At 39.8% G+C, this 22,965-nt stretch overlaps 1 protein-coding gene across 2 annotated transcripts in view; it reads right to left on the bottom strand.

The window, feature by feature from the left end:
- The window catches only part of LOC140739962 (phospholipid-transporting ATPase ABCA1-like), a 186,721-nt gene extending 167,758 nt beyond the window's left edge, over positions 1–18,963 (bottom strand). For both annotated transcript variants that reach the window (XM_073068673.1, XM_073068672.1), the window contains exon 1: positions 18,856–18,963. The gene's annotated coding sequence lies outside the window, so the exon portion shown is untranslated. The remainder of the gene's footprint in view (positions 1–18,855) is intronic.
- Positions 18,964–22,965: the final 4,002 nt, after the last annotated feature.

Below are 22,965 nucleotides of genomic sequence, written 5' to 3' on the forward strand. Positions count from 1 at the left end.
TATTATACCCTGGGAGAAGTGGGCTGAGGGCAACTGATGTACTATAATCAATATGAGAGAAAGTTGGCTCAAAAAAAAAGGTAGCAAGTTATTTTATAGAAACAAAAGAAAGATGGTCAAGGATCTTACAGCCCTGAGTGTGCATCAATAAGATCTTGATTATTTTTAGTCACAACTCAACCTTCCTCTCCATTTCCCACAGTTCTGTTTGCTCCTATCCAATTCTATACATTCAAAAAAGTTTAGAAAAACAGTACTTTGTATTGCAGTTATGGTAAACGTGCATTCAAACTCCTTTGCATTGAAGGCCAACATTCCACACGCTTTCAAAATTACTAGTACACGTGCATGCAAAAGGACACCCAGATCCCTTTGTACCATAACAGATTATAGCCTCTGTTTAAGTACAGAAACTACTACTGATATCAGTCTAGCAAGCACATAATGAAAACTTCGCATCTAGGAGTGGAAAAACAATGGCTGACCTCAGGATGAAGTGATTCAATTTCCCCAGCCATGTTCCAATTGCATGTTCCAATGAGGAAACAAGACTATCTGACAATGAAAACAGAACCCACACTGCAAATGCTTAGTCAAATTTCTAAAAAAAAACCAGCAAGATGTGCTTTTCACCTTATCTTAATCTTTAAACATGTGACATTGAAATAAATCATGAACTAATTTCAAGGGAGCAGAAATGTCTTTTATCAAGTATGTTTGTTGCCTTGGCATTGTGGGAATGTGCTTCTCTTATAAAGATTGCACAGATCAAAAACAAGTAGCAACAAGTTTTCTCAAACATTCTGGACACCACATACTCTTGGTTGATGCTAAATTTACAAATCCCAGCTGGCACATTGCAGGGACACAATAGCTGGACCAGTTTTCCAAGAGCAATAAACAATCTGCTGCAAGAACTTAATGGGCCAAGCAACATCTGTGGAAAGAAAAGAATTGTTAATATTTCAGGTCGAAACCCTGCATCAGTCCTGTGTTCATCCGGCAGATATTAGCTCCAAATTCCAACATTCGCGTTGCTCTGTTTCCCTGGGTTGGGAAGAACAGGGTCATTTCTGGTCTGAGTAATTTTGGTTACCTACTGACAGCAGTAGAAAGCGAATGGACAAGGTAGCAAGCGAGGAAGTACTTCACAAAGAAGACAGTGTGCTCAAGCTTGGACCATGATGTTAAATCACAACAATTTAGTTTGATATCTGAAGAATGCCACTCAGGAAGGAAACCATACAGCAGACTGAACTAGTCCAAAACAAAAGGAAAAAGAGAGCATAAAAAAAAAATCAAAAGAGAAATGAATTTGTTCTTTTCTATTTAAAGTCATACATAATCACCTGATTTAAGAAGTGATACTTTTTCTTCCAAAAATACACAAAAATAAAGGGCTCCAATACTGGTGCAGTCTCAGATCTGAAGAACGTTTTAGTAAACATTTTCTCCCTCCTCTGTTAACCAGTTATTATTTATTATTCTAGTTACATGCTCTTCCTGAACCAGAAGAATAAAATCCTAGCAGGAAGGTTTGCTAATGCTGTATGGTGAACTTTAAACTAGAGTTGCAGGGAGATGGGAAACAGAGTGGCAGAATAGTTAGTGGAGAGATTATGGAGACAGATATTGTTAAGGCCTCAGACAGAATCAGGAATCAAAAGGTTGAGCATAGTGTGACTAGTGCCGAGCTGTGTATATTTGTCAAACATGTTCAGGAAAGTTCCTTAATCAGTACCTCGAAGTCCCAATGAGAGAGTGTACGATACTTGATCTGCTGTTAGGGAATGAGACAGGGCAGGTGACAGAAGTTGGTGTAGGGAAACATTTTGCATTTAGTGATCATAATGCCATTAGTTTCAAAGTAAAGATGTAAGAAGTCTGTGGATTGAGATTCTAAATTGGAGAAAGGCTAAGTTTGATGATATCAGAAAGGATTTGGCAAATATGGATTGGGACATGCTGTTTTCTGGCAAAGGTTTACTTGGCAAGCAGGAGGCCTTCAAAAGTGAAATTTTGAGAAAAGCTTCTGTGTGCCTTTTCAAAATAAAAGGTATAGATAACAGGTGTTCCAAGCCATGGTTTTCAAGAAATATTAAGGTCTTGGTTTAAAAAAAAGAGGCGCATTGCAGGCATAGGCAGGCAGAAATAAAGGAGGTGCTTATGGAGTATAAGAAATGCAAGAGAACACAAGAAAGATATCAGGAGAGCTAAAAGGTGGCATGAGGTTGCGCTAGTAGACAAGGTGAAGGAGAATCCTAAGGGATTCCATAGATATGTTACAAGCAAAAGGATTACAAAGGACAAAATTAGTCTGTTGAAAGAACAGAATTGTAATCAATGTGTGGAGCCAAAAGAGATGGGAAAGATCTTAGAAGAATTTTTTTTACATCTGTATTTACTTGAGACGGATAGAACCTACAGAAGTGAGGCAAAGCAGCATCAACCTCATACATCCTATACAGAGGACAGAGGAGGAGGTGCTTGCCATCCTGAGGCCAATTAACGGAAGCAAATGCAGAAATTGCTGGCACCCTAGCAGAGATAGTTAAAGCATCCTTAGTGACAGGTGAGGTACTGGAGGATTGGAAGTTAGAGACTGGATTTTTAAGTATTTGGATAGACTTGGACTGATTAAGGCTGATTCTGTCCAAGACCTCTTTCAGTCGATGCCTCCAGAAGACACGGTACATCAATTAAAGACCCCTCACACCCTCTCCATGAACTGTTTGTTCTTCTGCCATCAGGTAAACGTTACAGGAGCATCAAAACTAAAACCACAAGGCTACTAAACAGCTTCCTCCTACAGGCAGTCAGACTGCTAAATAACTGCTCTACCTGACTCTGCTTTGGACACTTTTAACTTGCACTGGACACTTATAACTTGCTTTTAACTGACATGTGGCTGTTGGGTTTTACTATTTATTGTTGTGTTTATTATTTAGTGTTGCATTCATTATGTTATGATTGCACTGCTCCTGGGAAACGTTGTCTCATTCTGCCCTGCAGAGCTGATGTACGGTTAGAATGATAATAAAGTTTTTGAATCTTGAATCTTGGAAGTCAGAGACTGGATTTTTAAGTATTTGGATAGACTTGGACTGATTAAGGGTAGTCAGCATGGCTTCATGCATGGTAGGTCATCTCTAACCAATCTTACATTTCTGAGGAAGTTAACAAGAAAGTGGATGAAGGCAAAGTAGTGAATGTTGTCTACATGGACCTTAGCAAGGCATTTGACAAGGTCCCACATGGGAGGTTGGTCAAGAAGGTTCAGTTACTGGGCATTCAAGATGAAGTATTAAACTGGATTAGACATTGGCTTTATGGGCGAAGCCAGAGAGTGGTAGTAGATGGTTGCCTCTTTGACTGGAGACCTGTGACTAGTGGTGTGCCGCCGAGATTGGTGCTGGGTCCACTGCTGTTTGTCATCTATAATCAATGATCTGGATGATAATATGCTTAACTGGATGAGCAAATTTGCAGATGACACTAAGATTGAGGGTGTTACGGACAGCGAGGAAGGCCATCATGGCTTGGAAAGGGATCTGAATCAGCTGGAAAAATGGGCTAAAAAAATGGCATATGGAATTTAATGCAGACAAATGCGAGGTGTTGCATTTGGGTAGGACCATCCAGGGTAGGTCTTATACAGTGAATGGTAGGGCACTGGGGAGTGCAGTAGAACAGGTTGATGGGGTCTTAAAGAAAAGTTTTGGCACATTGGCCTTCATCAATCAAAATATCGAGTACAGGAGATGGGATGTTATGTTGAGGTTGTACAGGACATTGGTGAGGCTTAATATGGAGTAGTGTGAGCAGTGGTCACCTATCTACAGGAAAGATGTAAATAAGGTGGAAAGAGTACAGAGAAAATTTACAATTTGCTAGGGACTGGAGGACCTGAGTTATAAGGAAAAATTTAATAGGTTAGGACTATTTCTTGGAACACACAAGACTGAGAAGAGACTTGACAGAGGTAAACAAAATTATAAGGGGTATAGATAGGGCAAATGCAAGCAGGCTTTTTCCACTGAGGTTGGGTGGGACTGCAACCAGAGGCCATGAGTTAAGGTGAAAGGTGAAAAGTTTAAGAGGAACACGAAAGAGAACTTCTTCACTCAGAGAAGTTTAGATAGCTACATGGATGGTAGGAGCATGGAGGGCTATGGCCCCAATGCAGGTCAATAGGAGTAGGCAGCTTAAATGGTTCAGCATGGACTAGATGGGCGGAAAAGCCTGTTTCTGTGCTGTACTTTTCTATGACTCCACTTCAGCAAGCTGGTGAACACAGCAAAAAATTTAAGCTTTTCAAAATTCTGAGGCAGCAATGCTAAAAAAAATCCATGAACTATGTTCTAGACAGACATTAGATATACAACAGAAAAAAATATGGCAAATTTAGGATAAACAATGTTGATAAAACTAACAAGTCCTTCCACTTATAGTAGCATGTATGAATTTTGCTGTTCTATGTAATTCTGGGCGTCTATTCAAAGTGTCTTTTGTGCTTTATAGCCAAGTCTGAGATGAGGTAATGCCCTTTACCCATGAAAGATCAAAGTAAATTTATTGTCAAAGTACACGTCACCAAACATAACCAATCATTTTCTTGTGGGCATACTCAAAATCCAAGAACATTATAGAATCAATGAAAGACCACACCCAACTGGACGGACAAAACCAACGTACAAAAGTCAAACTATGCAAATGCAAAATAAACAACAATAATAATAATAATAAATACATAAGCAATAAATAGAGAACATGAGAGGGGGAGTCTCTGAAGTTGTGGAAACAGATCAGTGATGGGGCAAGTGAAGTAGGGGGAAGTTATCTCCATTTGCTCAATGGTTGAGGGGTAATAACTGTTCCTGGTGGAGTGGGTCCTGAGGCTCCTGCACCACCTTCTTCATGGTGGCAGCATGAAGAGAGCATGACCTGGGTGTTGGGGGTCCCTGATGATGGCTGCTACTTTCCTGCAATAACGTTCCATGTAGATATGCTCAGTGGTGAGGAGGGATTGACTGGGCCCTATGCACTACGTTTTGTAGGATTTTCCATTCAAGGGCACTGGTGTTTCCATACCAGGCTGTGATGCAAGCAGACAATCAGCTCTCCACCACACATCTATAGAAAGTTGTCGAAGTTTCAGAGGCGCACCGAATCTTTGCAAACTCCTACAGAAACAGAAGCACTGCCGCATTTTCTTTATAATTGCACTTACATGCCCACAACAGAGCCTCTGAATTGATAACACTGAGGAATTTAAAGTTACTGACCCTCTCCACCTCTGACTCCACCCCCCCCCCCCCCCCCCCCCCACTCCCAGATGAGGGCTGGCTCATGGATCTTCAGCTTCCTCCTCTGAAAGTCAATAATCAGCTCCTTGGTCTTGCTGACATTGAGAGAGATTTTGTTGTGGCACCTCTCAGCTAGATTTTCAGTCTCCCTCCTATATGCTGATTCATCATCACATTTGATATGGCCAGCAACAGTGGTATCATCTGCAAAGTTAAATATGGCATTGGAGCTGTAGTCAGCATCACAGTCATGAGTATAAAGCAAATAGAGGAGGAGGATAAGCAAATAGCCCTGGGGTGCACTTGTGCTGAAGGAGATTGTGGAGAAGATGTTGCCAATCTAAACTGACTGGGTCTGCAAGTGAGGAAATCAATGATCCAATTGCACAAGGAGTTACTGAAGCCAAGGTTTTGAAGTTTATTGATTAGTTTTGAGGGGATGATTGTATTGAATGCCTAGCTGTAGTCAATAAAGGGTATTCTGATGTATGCATCTTAACTGTCCAGATGTTCCAGGGTTGAGCAAAGCACCAACGAAATGTCATCTGATGTTGTCCTGATAGGCAAAACGGAGTGGATCCAAGTTTCTTTCCAGATATTTTTTAATCACTGACCTCTCAAAGCACTTCATCACAGTTAACGTAAGTGCTACTGGGTGACCATCACTGAGGCAAGTTACTATGCACTGGTATAATTGAAGCCTGCTTGAAGCAGGTGGGTACCTCAGACTGCCAAGGCGAGGGGTTAAAGATACTGGTGAACACACCAGCCAGTTGATCCACGCAGGTCTTTAGTACTCAGCCAGGTACCCCATCTGGCTGAATGCTTTCTGTGGGTTCACCCCCACCCCCCCCCCCCCGAAGATTGCTCTCACTTCTGCCTCAGACTGAAATCATAGGGTCACTGGGGGCTGTGAGAACTCATGAAGTTTCCTCCATGTTTTGATCGTCAAAGCGAGCAGAGAAGGCATTGAGCTCATCTGGGAGCGAAGCTTTGTTATCACCCACGTCACTTCGTAAAAGCTAATAACATTCAAGCCCTGCTACCGCTGTCGAGCATCCTTCAGTGATTCAAGTTTGGTCTGGAATGTCACTTCACTGTGAGATCATACCTGGACCTCTTGTATCTTACTTGGTCACCAGACCTGAATGCCACTGATCAATAAGAGAAACAGATCAAAAACATACAACATGGCACACTACAGCACAGTGTAGTGCTCACAATTGTGTGCCAACCCTTTAAACTATTCTAAGATCAATCTAATCCACCCCTCCCACACTGCCCTCTATTTTTCATTCATCCATGTGCCTAAGAGACTCTTAAATATCCCAAATGCCATTGCCTCTATCACCACCCCAAGTAGAGCCTTCCATGCATCTAACACTCCTGTATACAAGAAACACCTCTAGATTTCTATACATACAAATATCATTATGTATCTGAAAGCCCTATACATATCTTCAAACACCATGCCCCTTCGTTTTAACCATTTCCACTCAGGGAGAAGTCTCTGGCTGTCCACTCTTATCATCCTGTACATCTCTATCAAGCCATCTCTCAACATGCTTTGTTCCCTCAACCTACCCCAAGACATGCTCTCTAATCCAGGCAGCACCCTCCCTAAAGTGCTGACATCATTCCAATCATGAGGAGAACTTCCGTTCTGATGCTACTTGTATTTTGAGGTGACATCAATATAGCAAGTTCTTAGATGCTGCAATCAGTATCTTCTCAACTCTCTCTGAACATAAATGCCTGTGAGACATTTCAAGCTACCAGGTCCCTTGAAGAGTAATACAGGTCCATTCCATCATTTAGTGGGCATTTGGGTGCACATGATCGCCAAGGGACATTTAAAGTGGAGATTGTGACTTTCTGTAGCTGAATTCCTGAAGACATTGATGTTGCAATGCAAACTCTCCTGCAACTTCAAGTGTCTGCTGCTGTGAAAAGAAATAGATAATTCTCTTCAATGTAAAATATTGACAGGATATTTGGTTGCATTTATCCTGGGATACAATAAAGTTTTCTGGACATAATCAAACTTCCTTTTTAAATAAATACTCTATGAACTTTATAAATTTCACAGTAAAACATACAAAACAAAACATCTTTGGCCTTTCACTTTGATGCCACAAAGTGCTTGATGAATTTTCTCCCATTACATATCTACCTCAAAGCCAAACTTCTTCCCTAATTAAAGCTTTTGCCACTCAGTGTTTTCCAATATCACCATTGCTAATGTCAAGCATATGGAGTCACATCGTCTAATCACTCGTAGCATCTTAATGCTAATGACCGAAACATTCCCCTGTCACAGGCATTCAGGATGCACTTAACCCACTGCTCTCTGTTTCTGAATGAGCAACAGCAGGCCAAGAAAAGAACTATATGAAAGGTTATGTAATGATAAGAGGTTCAAGGCTAAAGGCACATTAATTAAGAGAGACATTATACTTGGTTTGACAATGTCAGGGTTAGAGATAATGATTCTATAATATTGATCTCCTACATATGGCAATGGCAATGGCATGGGATGTAAAGCAACTTCTTCCATTGATAGATACACCTTCTCAAACTTCAGGGCGGCTCATTTCTATGTTTCTGTTCCCATTATATTTCTCATGAAAGGTATCTCTTCCCCGGATGTTGACAGTGGAATATTTGATAATGATAATGTGTTTACTGTTAAGGAAAAGCAAAATTCTCTCTTGTTGAAGATGCTAACACTTAAATGGCGTGAGTGCTTCTTGTCGGTCATCAACCCAACCTTGAATCTTAACATGGCTTTTCCAAAGAAGCATAAATGGAACGGAACACTGTGCCATCGTCAAACAACATCCCCGTTTCTCACACAATGAGAAAGATCTTTGATGACACAGCTGAAAATGATGGACACAGGACAAAATCCTGAGGAATCCCTCACCAAGATTTCACTCTTGGTGTGAAACCTTCAATTCTCACTAACTGGTGACTCTTGATGTAACACTTTGCTTAGTGCTGAGTTAAAGTCAAGGGCAGACACTCATCTTCCCAGTAGTTGTCGCAATGATTCTCGGAATACACTACCTTCAGAATGAAACCAGTACAAAAACTGTGCTTTAAAAGATGTTACTAAGTTTATGCTGTTTATTAATCATCCTAACCACATCCTTTCAGCTAAAGACAAGCAGTAGGTTTGAACATACTGTAACAAAATAAACTACCAGTTCATATTGTTTTAAGTTGGGAACTTCTCACTAGTCTTTATAAATGCCACGGAATCTTTGAAATTCACACGAACCACCGAAGAAGACAGACACTTAGTTTAGTCTCACAATTGAAGAACAGTTTTTACAACAATGTCAAACATAGAAAACTGTTTATTTCAGTATATCCCCACCTTGTGAATTATGCACCAACCTGTTACCTTACAATCGTTTCCAGCTCCCCATTTAAATTTGATGGAGAGGGGAAAATAAATTAGCATGACAGTTGTGCATCTGATTAAACAATCTATATTGCCTCCAAACTGTTACACTAGGATCCCAAGAACAATTACTGATGTACAGACAACTCAATTTTATGTATTCTTAAATTTCTTATTCACAGAAATAAGAAATTCTGTTTACATTTTTATAACTGGCCTTGAAGGTTTAGAAGAATCATTTTGGCAGTGGTTACAAAATTGGTGGATAAATCCCAATCAGAATACCCAGAGTTATTAGAATGAATGAAGAAATTTGTTCAATGAATTGGCATTAGAAGTTTAGGTACTAAGGTTTTACACTGCTCAATGGCCACTTGACACATCATAGAAAAGCAGATGGTTACACTGCAAATTAGCACAAACTCACACAGAGAAGTATTCTATGTCCCACAGCTATGCAGTAGTGGGAGGTGAGTTCTGTTAATATTTTCTACCAATATACTCACCCCAACTCTCTCTTTCACACCTTCTACCATTAACTTTATTTGGACCAGGTACTTTACGATTATCAGGAATTATTTAGCGGCCCAATACAGCTTTGGCAGGACATTCCATTATATAGTCCATTCGACCCAGTTACACCTCTTGTTGGTCAAGATCAACATGTACAGTCCTTTAGGGTCAATGACAAGGATACCCCACATTACCACATCCAGTCACATCTCCAACAATAATATTACCCCAGTTCAGTGACAATTAAAAACAAATAGGAATTTGAAGCCACATTTTCTTGTTTGTAGGGCTCATTAACCTGCCAACAATGATCTCATCCAGCAAACCTTCTGACACAAGTGCAAAAACTTCATAAAGTACGCACATAGTCAGAAAGCTGAATCATGTGCATAACTTTGGTGCTGCTGCAACAGTGTTTTAATACCACAGACACAAACCAAATTATATCCTGGATAAAGACAGCACTACAGGTCCCTCAAGCTACAATTAGCCTAAGATCTACAAGTCACAACCATATTGTGTCTGCTGTAGATTATCAAGTGGCAACTACAGTAATCTTAATCTGCCTCTGCAACATTTTCAGTCCCTCAAGTACTTATTGCTATTGCTCTACCTGTGTTTTACCCATGATGGCAAGGATTTCAATCTCCCACTGCAATCTTGAACTCTCTTTGCAGCCGCTTTTGGTCTCAATCACTCAACTCTGTCAAAAATCTTTCCAAAATCTAATCCTTGATCATCACTGAACTCCTGTCTCAGATTTTGCACCTAAACAGAGCTTGCCAGAATGTAACCCTTCACAAGTGACCCGAAGTAACATGCTACAGAAAAAGACTTAATTGTGAACAGTTGATGAAAATATGCATTCATATCTGAGGCGGCCATCCAAAGTATGCAATTTGACAGTTGGCTCTTTTAAATGCTGTGATTTTCAAGGAAAATCTTGCAAGTAAATAAGAATTAATAAGGTTTAAAACCTCATTGCTGACATCTGGGGGCTTAATGGTGAAAAGATGATGCAAAGGCAAATAATATCCCACAAAAAATTTAGGAGACAATTTTCTCAAGAAGTGCTATGACAACCACAAATATGAAGCAAAGGCTAAATTCAAAAGTAAACTGATTTTTTAAAATCACACACCACTTTTATTTGTGCTAATGTAAGGGGGTATGGGGAAAAGAAGTGATGAGTGCAGAAAGAATTATGCTGGGCAGGGTTAAAGTTTGTCTTCAAATTCTAGAGAAAGGGGAAAGTATGAAAGGTCCTGATGAAGGGTCTCAGCCCAAAAAGTTGACTGTTTACTCTTTTCCATAGATGCTGCCAGGCCTACTGAGTTCCTCCAGCATTTTATGTGTGCTGCAGGGTAAAAACAGAGTTCATTAAGGTTGTCTCAGGATCAATGTATAGAATTCAACCAGCAGGGTGAGAGGTGGAGCTCTCAACCCAGTACAGAATTAGTGAAACATGGTCGCACCAATGAGGATCCCTCCTATAACAATACCTCTTCCCTCAGTGTTCCAAATGGAATACAACAAGGGAAGTCACTCTTTTCCATGTAAAAATCACTTAGAAATGGCACAAAGATTGAATAAGCTGTTTTCCCTTCTCCATCAAATTTAATTGGGATCTGTAAATGATTGAATAAAGATTGACCGACTTGGATCTGGAGGCGGCCAAAGGAACTACTGGAACAACAGTGATTTGTTTCCACATTATGCAATGAAAACTAATGTTTGGTGACTGAGTTTGGTGAAATGAGAAACTTGAGGGGGGAATAGTGTTGATGGATGCAAGGTTAGCTATGACTGTTCATTGAGCTTAATCAAGTTTACAGTCTTCTCTCAAAATGCGGAGATATCTATGTCCCCAACTGGTGGGGACAAATAATTGCCTTCTTATTACGAATCATTGTTCTCTCATCTCATGCCCCTCTAGGACATATTGGTCTGTTTACCTAATTGTCTATAGTTGAAACAACTTGGTGCTCTGCCATAATATAATTTCTCATCCACACCAGACTATGATACCAAAAAGGATGTTTACTAATTCAATAGGGAGGTGCTGATTTTTGGCTCCTTTTCTAGCAGAGGTCCAAGGAAGAATATAGTATATACCAACCCAAAGACTATAAGGCACATCGAACTGAAACCAGTCTGTGTTTAGAAAAGATCGTGTAAAAAAACAACTTGTAACACTCATAGCTAAAATCTATTGTTTATTTTTAAAACTTATACGTGTAGAATCTGTGATACAGCACCACTCACACTGGAGAGAGCTTAGAAAGAACTATTTGTACCGCCCAGAAAATAGCTGTTTTCCCTCCACAGGAACCACTAGCACCAACATTTACAGTACAGCAATAAACTACCTCTTGTTCCCTTTACCAAATCCCCAAACCACCTCCATCAGAAATGGTTAACTTTCCAGTAAGCTAGCAAATAGCCAATTAGATCAACTGGCTCATCACAAATCTGGGATTTTGAGTGTGGGTGGGGGGGGGGGGGGTCAAATAAAACATTGGTCTATTCTTCATGATCTATGATGGAATACATTAATGATACCTTCCTTTAAACCTGCTGCTGATAAATAACTTCAGAATCTGAGGTAGTTGGAAAAATACATGATTCATCAGAAAGATGGCCTAACAATTACAGACTACCTGCATTGGGAGGAGTTAACAACAATAATTGGTGACAATAAGTTGTGCCAGTGTTGCAAATACATATCATACCCTTGTCCACTATGCCGTCTGCTTATTCGCTTCTTACCAGAATTCACCTTGGAGGAGATGTGAAGGCACATCAAGCCGAGCAATGGATGCCAGATTGGAGCAGAACATTGGAAGGGAAAGTGACCCATTTAAAGGGAATAATGAGATCATGCATTTTTATCTATGTGCAAGTTTCAGATACATGCGTGTGTTAGGTCTGTACAACAGAACCTGACCTTCAGTTGTCTTGGAATTGAACCAAGACCTCACATTATCATCCTTGTGATAGTTGGTGTGTAACAAACACCTCATGTTAAACAAATTCACCTTCTACTCAACAAATTATTAGATAGGAGGTAATGTCTGCTTTTTACTTGAACACTGAATATTTATTGTATTATAAATTTTAAACTTTAGAATATACATTAATATTTAAAAACATCTCAGCAGCAACCTGAATAAAAATAATAGTTTTATTCAGTAAAACTGCATATTGAATAAAGAAAGCCAAAGAAAATTTCTGAAGGTGTCTGGGGTACTTTATGTCCATTGAGCTCCATTTTCCCACACACCATATTTTATGGGCTAGCTTTGCATGAGGATCCTACAGCAGAAGCAGATGCCAATAGATTTTCCCTTTCAGTACATACAGTACTTGGGTCATATCAAACACTTAAGAGTTTTTTTTAAAAAGAGTACAACATAATTTCAGATTAAAAATAAAATACAAAAATTGAGAACTGCTGACTCACAAACAAGAAAATCTGTAGATGGTGGAAATCCAAGCAACACACACACAAACTGATTGAGGAACTCAGAAGGCCAAGCAGCATCTATGGAAAACAGTACTGTCGACATTTCAGGCCAAGACTCTTCAGTAGGATGAAATGTCAGCCTGAAACGACGACTATACATTTTTTCCATAGATGCTGGCTGATCTGCTGAGTTCATCCAGCGTTTTGTGTGAGAACTGCTGACTGTCGCGATCAGAGGTGGAGAGGGTTAGCAACTTTAAATTCCTCAGTATTATCATTTTGGAGGACCTGCCGTGGGTCCAGCATACAAGTGACATTATGAAGAAAGCACCTCTATTTTCCTTAGAAGTTTGCGAAGATTCATGATGTCAATTAAAACTCTGACAAACTTCTATAGATGTGTGGTGGAGTGTATATTGACTGGATGCATCATGGCCTGGTATGGAAACAGCAATGCCCCTGAATGTAAAATCCTACAAAAAGTAGTGGATATGGCCCAGTCCATCACAGGTAAAGGCCTCCCCACCACTGAGGACATCTACATGGAGCGTTGTCACAGAAAAGCAGCTTTTATCATCAAGGACCCCCACCATTTGGACCATGCTCTCTTCTCGCTGCTGCCATCAGGAAGGTGGTACAGGAGCCTTAGGACCCACACCACCAGGTTCAGAAACAGTTATTACCACTCAGCCATCAGGAACTTCAACCAAAGAGGTTCACCTCTCAACTTCACTCACTCCATCACCAAGTGGACTCACTTTCACAGACTCTTCATCTCACATTCTCCATATTTATTGCTCATTTTTTTCCCCTGTCTTTTTGTATTTATATATTGGTTGTTTGTCCATCCTGTTAGGTGTGGTCTTTCACTGATTCCATTGTGTTTCTTGTATTTACTATGATTACCTGCAAGAAAATTAATCTCAAGATTATATCTACTTTGATAATAAATTTACTTCGAACTTTGTTCATCATGATTAACTTTTTTTTCCCTCTGACCCTTCCCTCACTGAATTCTTACATTGTTCTCTTAAACATCAGTGCCAGTCAATAAGAGAAACTCTGTGCCACTTCACCTCATTTCTCCGAATTCAATACACATCCTTTTCCCTACATTAAATTGAAATTGCGACTTGCAGTAGCATTGGTAATATACTGCTGCCTCAACTGCCTTCTAACAATATTTTCCCTTATATGAACAAGATACATTGTTTTAAAACAAGTTTTGTGACACTTATATTATTATTTCCGATTCACTTGATCTTCTCTAGCAGACTCCAGCTCTGATGTTTGCCATATACTTAATTGAGAAACCAAAGTGAAATCTACTGGCTAGGTTCAAGTGTTCTTTCCTCTTTGGAGCTCCATCTGGGTCTCATCATTTGAAACCCAAATGTTCAGTTCTGACAAAAGATCATTGAGACATCAACTTTTCTACATCACAGAAGCTGAATTTATACTTCAGATTTCAATATTGCTTTTCTATATACAGCTGTCAGTTTTACCTTTAATCATTGTTTAATCTATGGTTAAGAAATTTTCTTTTACTTTCTCAGTCAAATTGCCTGAGAGGAACTTTGTTTCAAAGCAAACACAATGCCTATGGAGGAGGTATTAAATACATTAAAAGAAAGAATTTAACTTGGAACTTGTGAAGCTCAGTTATTCATTGGGTTTACCAGCTGAGCCATTAGGGAAACTATTACTGATGGATATCATTACGTAGTCATGTATCATATTTAAACAGAAATATCATTAAACAATCATTTCACCATTTTTAGCCACTGATAGACACCTGTTTAGACTCAAGGGCAGCCAATTATAACCATTCAGACCTATTCTGCCATACTAAATAGATCTCGATCTGTACCTTAACTCTTTTATAAAAACCTGGTTGCATATTGCAAAGAGCGATCAATGAAAATCTAAGTGTAGAAATCAGGACTGTGCAAGGGCTCAACAGGTCAAGTTGCATTCATGGAATGAAAAACAGAGTTAGCAGTTGAAGTCAAGGACTCCTTGTCAGAACTGGAAAAGGGAAAACAAGTTAGATTTTTTTTTAAAAATTGTAGAGAGAGTAAAGAAGCGATGCACTGGAGAAAGGGAATATCCTATACACCAGGGCTCCCGTGGTGATAAGCTGTTGATATAGATCCATTAATCTTTGCACTATTAGTCCTTTACAAACATTGTATACAACTGTCAAACATATTGTTGGAAGTTTAATTACCTATTATGGGAAATTGGCTTGCACCCACTCACTACCATCAGCTGCCAACACTCTACCCAATGCCAGCACTCCCATCCCACTCACCTTCTTGGTGAATTAAATACTATTAAGTCAGGTAAAGCATGGTCAAGATGGAAGGTCAAGCTTGCCATCAAGCAACTCTAAGTCAATTGCACAGCATATGGTGGATCACAGTAAACTTCTCTACAGAAACCCAAGGAGAATGTTGAGAATAGGCACAATGTGGGCCAATGCTTTTCAGTACCTAGCACTCCTAAGACAGACATTGTATGAGTTTGATACTCAGTAAATCTCACACCCATTATTCCGTGCCCTTTCTCTGCTCATGGAAGATTGGTGCCAAGTAAGATAAGAGTGTAGGATGGAGATGAGACACAAAACATAAGAGCAGAATTAGGCCATTCAGCCCATCGAGTCTGCTCTGCCATTCCTTCACAGCTGATCCCAGATCCCCCTCAACCCCATACACTGTCTTCTCACCATAACCTTTGATGCCCTGACCAATCAGGAAACTATCAATTTTCACTTTAAGTATACCCATGGTCTTGTCCTCCACAGCTGTCTGTGGCAGAGCATTCCACAGATTCACTATTGTCTGGCTAAAGAAATTCCTCCTAACTTCTGTTCTAAAGGGTCGCCCCTCAATTTTGAGGCTGTGCCCTCTAGTTCCGGACAACTCCACCATAGGAAACATCCTTTCCACATCCACCTTATCTAGTCCTTTCAACATTCAGTAGGTTTCAATGAAATCCCTCACATTTTTCTACATTCCAATGAGTACAGGCCCAAAGCTGCCAAATGCTCCTCACACATAAACTTCTTCATTCCTGGAATCATCATCATGAACCTCCACTGGACTCTCTCCAATGGCAGCACATCCTTTCTGACATATGGGGCCCAAAACTGTTGACAATACTCCAAGTACGGCCTGACTAGTGTCTTATAAAGCCTTTGCAGTATCTCCTTGCTGTTATATTCTCATTCCCTTGAAATGAATGCCAACATTACATGTGTCTTTTTTACCACAGACTCAACCTGTAAATTAACCTCCTGGGAGTCTTGCACAAGGACACCAAAGTCTCTTTGCACCTCTGAATTTTCTCCCAATTTAGATAATAGTCCACACTTTTGTTCCTTTTACCAAAATGCATTATCATACGTTTCCCAACACTGTATTCCATCTGCCGCTTTTTTGCCCATTCTTCCAATTTATCTGTCTTTCTGCAAGCACATTGCTTCCTCAGCACTATCTACCCCTCCACCTATGTTCATATTATCTGCAAACTTTGCCACAATGCCATCAATTCCATTATCTAAATCATTGACAAACAATGTGAAAAGTAGCAGTCCCTATACTAACCCCTGAGGAACACCACGAGTCACTAGCAGCCAACTAGAAAAGGCCCATTTATTCCCACTCACTGCCTCTTGCCCATCAGCCATTCCTCTATCCATGCCAGTATCTTTCTTGTAATGTCATGGGGTTTTATCTTGTTAAGCAACCTCATGTGTGGCACCTTATCAAATGCCTTCTGAAAATCCAAGTAAATGACATCCACTACCTCTCCTTTGTCCACCCTGCTTGTGGAGATGTAATATTAGAATTAAAATGTCACTTTTCAGATGGAAATAGAATTTCTTTTACTTTCTCAGTCAAATTGCCTGAGAGGAACTTTGTTTCAAAGCAAACACAATGCCTATGGAGGAGGTATTAAATACATTAAAAGAAAGAATTTAACTTGGAACTTGTGAAGCTCAGTTATTCATTGGGTTTACCAGCTGAGCCATTAGGGAAACTATTACTGATGGATATCATTACGTAGTCATGTATCATATTTAAACAGAAGTATCATTAAACAATCATTTCACCATTTTTAGCCACTGATAGACAAAGAAAATTGTTGTCTAACTTGGGTATGAACTCAGGTCATTGGAGCTAAAGGTCAATGCCCCACCCATCCAATCAGTTATCTCTCAGTTGATTTGTTTTAATTTATAAATTAAAGTCATTGCAGTCGATATGCCCTATTATTATTATATTTAGAAAATACACCATATTTAGAAAATTTAGTGCATGTAGTAAACATTATGTTAAATATAATGACATAGGATGTCATTACTGGATATGGATTCCTATCATTTAGTAGAGCCAGTCACACCCTCATAAATACACAAGTGTTTTGATCCACCTGCAGTGAGCTTCCTGCAAAGAGTTATATCATTCTGAAATCCAACTAAAGTGAAGACTGGTGCTTCTCGGAAGTAACAATAATGGAATAAAGCACCTAATACTGGAGATTTTGTTTTTAAAATTGTTCATAACAAAACCACAAAATCACTGAATGGGCATTCTCCTGCAGTTACCAATTACCTTAAAGGTCTAAGAATCATAGAACTGTTATGGCATGAAAGGATGCCAGTCGGTCATCCAGTCAGCATTGACTCTGTGCAAAATCCATCCAAGTAGCTTCACTCCTCTGCAGATTTCCTTTCAGATACTATCTAGCTGCAATTGAACCTGACTACACCTAAAGACCTGGAAACATATTCCAGATCTAGCCACTCACTGTGCAAAAACATAACATTTTCGTGTCACTTTTAGTTCTTTAGCCATCGACTTCATAGTATATGCACTAGTTTGTGACTGCACATCCCTGGAATCATTATAGTAAATCTAATTCCCAACCCTTTTGAAATCTTCACTCTTTTCAGAAAGTGCAGTGCCCACAACTTGACATAGCGCTCCAGAAGTTTTGTGCATCATGATTTTCTTATATTTCCTTTCTTCATCCCTCTATTTATAAAGCTCATGATTCCATATGCTTTTTTTAAACCACTCTGAACCTACCCACACCCTCAACTATGCACGCATACCTCTTGTTTTGATTCTTCCTAGCAAAATGAAATACCTAATTTCTCAGCATTAAACCTCATCTGGTACCTTGTAAAAGTGAACCTGGAGTCCCTTTCATCTACTACTTTGCCATATAAATATCATGTGTAGCCCAGGCAGAGAAATATCATCTTCAGACGATATCTTCAGTAGAAACTGTAAACAGGCATTTCCCAGCAAAGAACACTGTATAATAATCAGAAACAGACTTAGCTGTTGATCAGATTTTATCTCAGGGTCAATGGAGCCAAATGGATTCCCCCATCGATTACTGAACTAATATTGCTAACTCCTTAACAACTGGATTTGAACTGGAACCTATATTCTAAACATAACTATTATGCTGCTGACACAAACCTGAATGTTATGTTCACAACCCTTATTTAAAGACCAGACACCAATTACTACTTTGCAATTAAGACTTAATTGCATCAGACAGCAGTTTAAATAACTGAGCCACAAAGCAATCTCCAAAAAAGCATGTATCTATAGTTATACATACAATTAGAAACTTTTAAAAGATATACAAACCAAAATTATTTTATGCTTGTGAAGGTAAACATATTCTACACCTATAACCAAATATTACAATTGTAATGTAAATTGAACATAACAAGTTAAATTGAACTTTTAAAATACAGATCCTTATTATAAGTTTAGCATTTTAAACTACATTATTCCTATATGCATTGTTAGGAAATGAACGACCTTAAAAACAAGAACCTGTAATATTGATTGAACAAAATTCACTAGCCTTAATTACAAATGACATGCGAAATTCACATTTTGGCAATAAGATACAAATTAAAAGAATAATTTAATGCATAAACAACCTGAAGCACAAGGACAAATCCCCTGCAAGTGCATGCGGCTGTAATAAAATCTAATGCAACCGTATATGAGGCAAGCAGGAGCCTGACAGCATCACCCTCCAATGCTTCCTGCGTATCGTATCGATAATTTATACGTAGCTTCCCTTTCAACGTTATCAAACTATTGTCAGCTAATAATTTATACCTTTTTCAGCATGTCACTGTCTCCGACCCCATGTTGCCTGTTCTTGAGGTATATCACTCTATTCTTTGCCTCCTCTCTTCAGCAGCCACCTCTGCCGCTGGCCAGGACCCTCCCACCACCGCATTCTCACTGGTTCAATCTGGGAATCCGCCCGCCAATACGCGCTCAACTATTGGACGATGACTCCGTCAATAATCGACTATCGGCAAACACTCTAATTACTGGTTGGACAACGTGAGAACCACAGAGCGGACAATCCATGGGAAGAATTGTGGAGGGTGTAGTCTCAGACTTCGTGGAGCTGCTTAAAGAGAAAATTGCTCAAATACAGACTGTTTCTTAATGCCTTATGTATGCGTAATTTATTTACGGGATGCAAGTGTTGTGGATACGGCCAGAATACATTGCTCTTCCTGAAAAGCCCTAGCAAAGCTGGTGGTGAGCTGCTTTGAATGTTGGAATCCTTATGGTGAGGTATTCCCATGATGTTGTGAGGGATTGAGTTCCAAGATTTAACTCAGTCATGATGAAGCAAATGTTGTATTTCCAAGTCAGGATGGCATGGTAACGCAGAGAGTCCTGTAGCTGCTGCCCTTTCTCTTTTGAGAGGTGTTGTAACTGCAGTATATATAATAGCAACTTTGACCTGCTTTTAGTGACAGAACTTTCTTTTTGCATTCATATATAGCTGCCAGTTTTATAACTTCACTGGAACAATCTAGCTACAGATATGGTTAGATTGTGATTAAAACGGGGATGCTCACTGTATTTACTGCATCTACTGCTGTTAAGCTTTTTTTGTGTTATCAAGTGGAGTGGATCAAACTACCAGAATATATCATTATAATGGTGAAGACCTCAGAGAAAACTGATGTGGGTCATTCAGACAATAATTCTGACTGGAAATGTTTGCAACTGCTGCAGCCTATTGCATATATATGCTGGGATCCACTATAGCTGTGGATAGGGACATTCGTGGAGCCATTTGACCTTATTAGCAGTTTAATTTCTCACTACAGTTCATGAACTGCTTTGTTCTGGTTGCCTGAATGTGAGATTACTTGGCTTCATCTATTGCATACCACTCTTAAGTTTTTAGCATTAGTGTATCCTATGTTAAAGCATCACCAGGATGAGACTTTATTTACAGATATGATTAAGTGCTGCTCCTGGGATGCCCTCTTACACTCCACAAAGAACCCGGATTGATCTTCTGGATCAAATGTAATGATAAGGTGAGCAAAAAGCTTCAACACCTTGGACTCAATACATCCTTGTTCAACCGGATCCTCGATTTCCTCACTTGCAGACTCCAGTCAGTTTGGATTGGCAACAACATCTCCTCCACAATCTCCATCAGCACACATGCACCACAAAGGCTGTGTGCTTAGCCCTCTGCTCTACTCACTTTACACTTATGACTGCACAGCTCCAATGCCATTTTCAAGTTTGCTGACAACACCACTGAATCAAAGGTGGTGGCGAATCAGCATATAGAGGGGAGATTGAAAATCTGATGAGTGGTATCAAGACAATAATCTCTTACACAATGTCAGCAAGGCCAAGGAATTGATTATTGACTTCAGGAGGCAGAGACCTGAGGACCATGAGCCAGTCCTCATCAGCAGATCAGAGGTGGAGAGGGTCAGCAACTTTAAATTTCTCAGTTTTATCATTTCAGAAGGCCTGTCCTGGGCCCAATATGAGAGTGCAATTATGAAGAAAGCACAGCAGTGCCTTTACTTCCTTAGGAGTTTGCTAAGATTTGGCATGAGATCTAAGACTTCGACAAACTTTTATAGATGTGTGGTTAAGAGTATATTGACTGACTGCATCGCTGCCTGGTATGGAAACATCAATGCCCTTGAACGGAAAATCCTACAAAATATAGTGGACATGGTCCAGTCCATCGTGGGTAAAGCCCTCCCCACCATTGAGCGCATCTGTATGGAGTGATTTCACAGGAGAGAAGCATCCATCATCAGGGACCTCCACCACTCAGGTCATGCTCTCTTTTCACTGCTGTCATCAGGAAGAAGATGCAGGAGCCTTAGGACTCACACCACTAGGTTCAGGAACAGTAATTACCACTCAATCATCAGGCTCAAAAACCAAAGGGAATAACATAACGTAAGAACTTAAGAAATAGGAGCAGGAGTAGCCTATCTGGCCCATTGAGCCTGCTCCACCATTCAATAAGATCATGGTTGATCTGGCCACAAACTCATCTCCATCTACTTGCCTTTTTCCGATAACCCTTAATTCCCCTACTATGCAAAAATCTGTCCAACCTTGTCTTAAATATATTTACTAAGGTAGCCTCCACTGCTTCATTGGGCAGAGAATTCCACAGATTCACCATCTCTGGGAAATGCAGTTCCTCCTCATCACCATCCTAAATTTACTCCTCTGAATCTTGAGGCTATGTTCCCTAGTTCTAGACTCGCCTGCCAGTGGAAGCAACTTTCCTGCATCTATCCCTTTCATACTTCTATACGTTTCTGTAAGATCCCTTCTTATTCTTATGAATTCCATTGAGTACAATCCCAGGCAACTCAATCTCCCCTTATAGTCTAACCCCCTCATCTCTGGAATCAACCTGGTGAACTTCCTCAGCACAAGCCAGTATATCGTTCCTCAAGTAAGGGGACCAGAACTGCACGCAGTACTCCAGATGCAGCCTCACCAGTACCCTGTACAGTTGCAACATAACATCTCTGCTTTTAAATTCAATCCCTCTAGCACTGAAGGCCAATATTCTATTTGCCTTCTTGATAGCCTGTTACACTTGCAAACCAACCTTTTGTGATTCATGCTCAAGCACTCCCAAGTCCCTCTGTACAGCAGCATGCTGCAATTTTTTACCATTTAAATAATAATCTGAGCTTCCATTTTACCTTCCATCTTCATTCATCGTCACTTGCCCCATCACTGAACTGTTCCCACAACCTATGGACTCACTTTCAAGGACTCTTCATCTCATGTTCTCAAAATTTAGTGCCTATTTACTTATTATTATTATTATTTCTTCATTTTTGTATTTGCACAGTTTGTTGTCCATTGACTCTGGTTGAATGCCCTGTTGGTGTGGTATTTCATTGATTACTGTAGTCGTTATATTATTATGGATTTATTGAGTATGTCCATAAGAAAATAAATCCCAAGGTTGTATTTGGTGACGTATATGTACTTTGATAGTACATTGAATTTTGAAGATATTGGACCATAACATTACAGATTGCAATGAAATGCAGTTCTACCTCTGGTGATAGCCTATGCCTTTTCATGGAAACTGAGTTCTGAGCTGCTATATCTGTTCTGAATCAATCCATTTACATGATGAAAATGACACTCAAGACAACAAGCAGTTTTCTTCAGAGTAAAGATGAAAGTTGATTCCAAAAAGCAGTGCAGGGATCACTCATATCAATACTGCTAAGGGCAGTGGATGAGATCAAACAAAGTTGTCCTTTGGGAGACACAAGAGATTGCAGATGCTGGAGGATATCAGTGGATCAGGAAGGAAATGGACTGTTAATGTTTCAGGTCAAGATTCTTCACCAATTCAGATGAAGGATGTCGATCCAAAATGTCAATTGTCCATTTCCCTCCAAACTTCTCCTGAGGAGAAAAAATAGGCAAAAATCAGCAGTTTTACTTGCCCGCTACTATTTAGATTCAGGTTTGAATACTTCCAAGGTTGATCTTGCTCAACTGTGTGCAGCTAACTGAGACAGGATTTTGCTGCTGTTGGATCAAACCTGCTGAGGGACTATGGTGGAGCCATCTAGGATATTGGCTCCAAGGAACAAATTAATGAATATAATGATGTTGCTTGGTGAGTCTGTGGGAGATCTTTCTCAGTCTACGTGTCAATTTCAAGTTGCTTGGGAAAAGGATTTCCCAGGTTGACGTGGTTGGGAGTGACATTGCTATTTCTGAATTTATCTACTGAACGTTTGATACCAGGTGGTTTATCTAGTTTAAACCTTGAAATACTTCAGTGTGGCAGGTTTTGCTATAATTGAATAGACTCCTAAGAAGTTTTCAAAGGGTTGTTAAGAGTCAGTTACTCTGCTGTGGGTTTGGGGTCAAATATAGACCAGACTA

Source organism: Hemitrygon akajei, chromosome 16 (genome assembly GCF_048418815.1).
Source record: "Hemitrygon akajei chromosome 16, sHemAka1.3, whole genome shotgun sequence".
NCBI classification, from domain to species: Eukaryota; Metazoa; Chordata; class Chondrichthyes; order Myliobatiformes; family Dasyatidae; genus Hemitrygon; species Hemitrygon akajei.